This window comes from Melopsittacus undulatus, chromosome 8 (assembly GCF_012275295.1).
Source record: "Melopsittacus undulatus isolate bMelUnd1 chromosome 8, bMelUnd1.mat.Z, whole genome shotgun sequence".
NCBI classification, from domain to species: Eukaryota; Metazoa; Chordata; class Aves; order Psittaciformes; family Psittaculidae; genus Melopsittacus; species Melopsittacus undulatus.
This window is the reverse complement of record NC_047534.1, coordinates 40,374,847-40,380,093: the sequence shown is the minus strand read 5'-3', so window position 1 is coordinate 40,380,093 and position 5,247 is coordinate 40,374,847.

The following is a 5,247-nucleotide window of genomic DNA, read 5'->3' as shown; positions in this document are numbered from 1 at the left end:
CCTGTGAAAAAGTTGCACTATCTCCAGTCATCTCTCCTTCCCCCTGACCTCAGTGGCTTATCCACAGCTTGTATCTTCTCTTTAAGCACAGCCACATTTCTGATAAGTGGCTAAAAGTAACTAGCAAGAAAAGCAACTTTACTTTTTCTGTTCAAACAAAGCACTAAATCATATAACCCAGTTGCAAGTAGATAAGTCTGATTCAAGTCCCAGAGTTTTCACTGAAGTTTAGATCAGATCCACAGTGACTATGTGGGGCAATTGAAAAGTCTAAGCTCTGACAATCAGCAGGAAGAGTGACAGTCTGCAACTGCACTGGAGAAAGGGAATGAGCAAAACCTAACATGAACAGAAGGTGTTAGAGTTGGTGGAAACTTCAGGAGAAGGGGCTGTGTCCTTTACAGCAGTTTCACTTCTTGAACTGTCAATTTAACTTCGATGTACTTCTCCTCCTAGCAGTATGTATGCCACTCCCCTCTGATACCCTAACAGGTCCACCCAGCATGGTTCCAGGTACTGGTGGTACATAGTGGAAGGTTCCTGGGGAAATAGTTTATCATTTACTGATTCTTTAATCCAGAAAACAGGATGCAAGGATTTGTTTCAAAAGGAAGTTATGGTTGAAAAGTCAAGTATCTGGAACATGGGAACTGACAGTTTTAGACTGATTTACGCAGCTTTATCTCACCTTGCTCTGCCAGACATGATTACACTATGATGCAGTCATGGAGGATAAAATCCTAATGTCTGTTGTTCCTTGAATGGCTAAACTCATCCAGGGCAGATACAAATTCCTCTGAAAGGGACTGAGGACTGTATAGTTAAAGTCTGATGTCAGTAAAACCCCAGCCTCTTGCTGGAGAAGTTCAGTGATGCTGTAAATGCTTTGTGAAGCAAGGGAAGGAATGGTCTCATAAGACAGATGAATGCTGCTTTAATTAATATAGTTCAACCCCTGCCTTTCTATAGGACTTCCATACAATGCTAAGCACAACATTTAAATCCAGCTTTCCATAATTGATTGCAAGCTGCATTTTCCATGTTAAGGATTTGAAATCGCAATCAATATTTTGTTTTGCAAAGCAATGAGCAAATGATTACTAACCACACCAAAATTATCAGCTCACTGTCTTCCATGGGACATGCAAAATGAACACGGATTTCACACGTCTCTGATCTTTGAGATCCCAGTTATATAACAGAGTTAAATCCTCACTTTGTATAGTCATTCTGAGAGTTGATCTGTTAATGTTTGTGAGGTAAGCAGCAAAAGGAGTAAAGAGAACCATAGACAGTCAGAAAATTCACAAATTCACTCTGTATTTAACAGAGTCAGAACCTGACATGAGAAATATTGCTGAAAGCCCTTCTTGGACAAGACAAACACACAGGCTTCATTAGCTGATCAATGAGTGAACACTAGCTCCTCAGTGCCTGGATGAAACAGGCCTACAGCAGAGGTAGTCAGGTTGCAATGCAAGCCTCAGTTTTGGTGTTTCCTAACTTTCTGCATTTTTTGGTGACCTTCTACTTTCATTTGTAGTATAAAACAGCTTTTAAAAAATGGCCATCTCTCATTGCCTGGTCACAACTTCAGTTTTGCTGATGTGGTGCCAAGATATTTTTTTCACTATTTGCTCAATAAAGTAAACATGTCCAGAAATGCCTGTCAAATATTTAAAATCCCAGTGCTAAAGAGCATTTCAGAATGTTTCTTAAAATGCTCTAAAAATCTGAAGTGCCAAAGTAGTTAAAATCCTCATCAGAAAATTAGGACGATTGCCTGAAGGACTGTGTTGTGGATCCCTGATAGCAGAAGAAATGAATTCCAGACTGCTTCTCCACCTGTGTCAGTATTTTGCACAAAAAAAATAAACTGCTTGCAAAAATGTATAGGGAAGCAGGAAATCTGGAGTCTAAAATATGTCAGTGTACACAAACCCGTGGTTTATAATTGTGCACACTGTAAACCATCTGTCTAGCAGTTAAATACACTCTCATTTAAATGAGTAAGTACATTTAATGGACAAAGTATTAAGATCACTGAGGGGTGAAGTTTTATATTTGCAGTGTGCAAATGCCAAAGTGGAACCACTTGTACTTTTTCAATACCACACACCTTTAAAATAACTAAGAAAAATTACTACTTACCTGCTGCATATCAAAAACTGGTTCTTTTAAGCAAATCATTACAAACTGGAATAAATTGAATTAAAAGCCTGATGGTCTCATGGCCTCCATTCCAGAAGTATAAATCAGGCTGCAGCTCATCTACCGCTGTTGTGAACTCCTTAAATACACAGAAAGGGATAAATACAGGGAGGAATGGTTTCATGACTTTACTTGTGATATTCATTGTCATTTATATCATCTTTTAAATAAGACAGGACTGGAGAGATCTCTTCTAAACACCTTAACTAATATGTTGTGAGTGTTTAAACAACAATTACTGCACAAAAATGGAAATCAGCTGATACGATCAAGCCATATGGCTAATATAATTGATTTGTTCAGATTTTTTAAAATTATGAAAAACAAAGCCAGAACAGCAGCATAATATAAATTATAAATTCAACTACAGGTGATATGTTCCATTTAGTTCGACAACAAATAACATCTTCCTGGTATTTTATGTTAAGTATAATGACAGAAGGACAGCGTTGTGTCCTAAATAGACTTGACCCGGCGAAACAGATTTCCGAAGGACTCGGGGCAGTGAAGTTGCTGACTCTTGACCAGAGGGGGTACTGGTAGCGGGGGCTTAAGGAAGACCCAGGGTTGGAGGAGCGGTGTCCTCGGCGCCGTGATGGGGAAGGGGCCGAGGCCCGGGGATGCCCTTGGATCTCCGAAAGCAAACGACCCCTGACTCGGGGGAGGTGGTGCTCACGAAGCGGTACCCAGAAGGCTCGGGGTCGGGTTTCTGAGCTCTTTTTCAATTGCTCCTGAAACTTAGATTCGATCCGTAATTTTTAAGACCCGTTCACTGTCACAACGAGCCGGTAGTTCCTGTTCTGGTTGACTCGCACTCAGGAAAAAACAGACGGAAGCCACAATAAATCTATGCTGAGAAATGTGTTTGTTTCTCTACTCTGAAGTTTTTCAGAGCCTTCCTTGGTTGCCTTGAGGATGTGTTTTGTCCTCTGCCAGATTACTGCTATGTGGACGTTTCTCTATACGGGCTGTGAACGGCAATTTTGAGTCTGGGCTAGCAAAAAGAATGAAAGTTTGGGAAAGGGACAGCTTCTTTTTTTCTGGCAAGTTCAGTAGGCTGCCAAAGCTGAGTGTGGGGAAGAAGGAGCCCTCCTAGCTGGCTGATGTGTGCAACGGGGGCTCTACCCCTCTCGGAAGCACACCATTAGCAGCACCCCAGAGACGCCTTTGCTCTCTAGCAAATACCCCGAAACGGTTTTACCCTTCGAATAGGGTTTCTTTGCTTGTTTTGTCGGACAAAACTGCCCTCGTTCTGATGACTCCTTCACGCTGGAGGATAACGAGTTCAGCCTCTGAATACCAAGAGAAGCTGAACTGAATTAGGTAAAAGCCTCATTTGCGTAGTCTGGAAACTGTAGACATAGCTTAACCGATCACTTCTTTCCTCTGAAATTCGCTCCCATCGCTAAGAAGTGAAAGTCTCATTAAGGTGCTCTGATCGGAGTTTTAATAACGTGTTAATAACCCCAGGCCATTGGTTAGAAAAGGAAGGCTTTCAACCAGCTGGTGCGTTTGGAAGAAACGCACCGTGTGTCCGTTCCGGTGTGGAGCGTGGGAAGCAAGGGCAGGGAGGGCAGGGCAGGGCAGGGCAGGGCAAGGCAGGGGGCTGCCTGGAGTGGGGCTGGGCCCGAGCCAGGATGAGGGGAAGGACAGCAGGGACGGGCAGGCTGGCCTCTTTTACATCCCGGTGTGGGTGTACATTTATTTATTTAAAATTTAAATAAAATAGAATAAAATAAAACAAGGGGGACTTCAAGCCGCAATCTGTGCCTCACATAATTTTGTAAATAAAACAGCTAAGATGATGTTGGGTTGTTTGTTTTTTCCCCTGTCATTAGAGTCGCTCCTGGTGAAAGCAAGGCACAAGTGGGAGAGCCCAGGGCCTCTCCTGCCATTCCGGATGTAGGAGCACCGCAAGTCTCCGGGACGGGGGTTGGCAATAATGAGACCCTATGCGGGGATGATTGTCTTTAGCTGCAAAGATCCATGATTAATGATTTATCAGGAACGTAGTTTCACTCGCTTGGACCCAACCGGCTGCACAAGGCCTTCAGAGATTGCTTTTCTAGATGTAAAATTGACTTCCCTACCTCGTCTCCTTGGCTCGTTACTATTATCATCTGGGTTTAAATTTCTCTTTTTAAACAGTGTAATCTTTCTTCGGTTGTACACCCTAGAGTAAAAACCATGGCATCATTTTCACATCAAAGTACTGTCAGCTCTGTCGTATGAATTGCTGCCCCTTGCACCCTCTCTAAAACACTACCCTTGACACCCAAGCATGAGGAGCGCGGTGGAGATATATCGTTGTAATCACAGCCGTTATAATTGAGTTTCACACTGGAGATCCACAACGCGAGGGACCTCCTCGGAGCGGTGTGGGCCAGCCCTTGGGCCGGCACCAGTCCGAGTGGGGCAGGGACACCCTCACCCCCGGAGCGTCCCACGCCGCCGGCCCCCGCTGTGCTCGCATCCGGGAAGGGCGTCCGGCGAGTCCACGAGCTGTGCAGGACCTCTCCGTGCCAGACCGTGCGGGGAGAACCCACTCTCACACGGCCACTGCCGCTTCTTCTGGGCTCTCGTCGGCCTTTTTCTCCTCCACCTGCCACTTCCCGGAGCGCTGTGCTCGGCCCCAGCCCTCTGCCCTGCTCCGGGCTTGCTCCCGGGAGGGTCCCTCTCGGTGCGGGGAGCACCGGGGACCCGAGGCCGAGTCGCTGCTCTCCGGTGCAGCCGTGGTCCGTCTCACCGGTCTCTCCGCTCACAGCGAGGCTTTAGAAAGTTTCTCTATCATGCGTACCCCTCCCGGATTAGTTTCTTGAGCGTGGGGAGCCGGCTGGACCGCTCCCCGCACCCCCTGCCTGCCTCCCTGCCCGATCCCTCTGCGTCTGTCCCCGCCTGGCCAGAGGAACAGGGGCAAAACTGTGAAGTCTGTCACCTCCCTGATGGTCGTGCCCCCGGGCTAGAGGGGCTAGGGGAGAGCAGGGCGTTCACCCGGGCCTTGGCGGTTTCCCTCCAGGAGTTGAAGTGCTTGGTTTG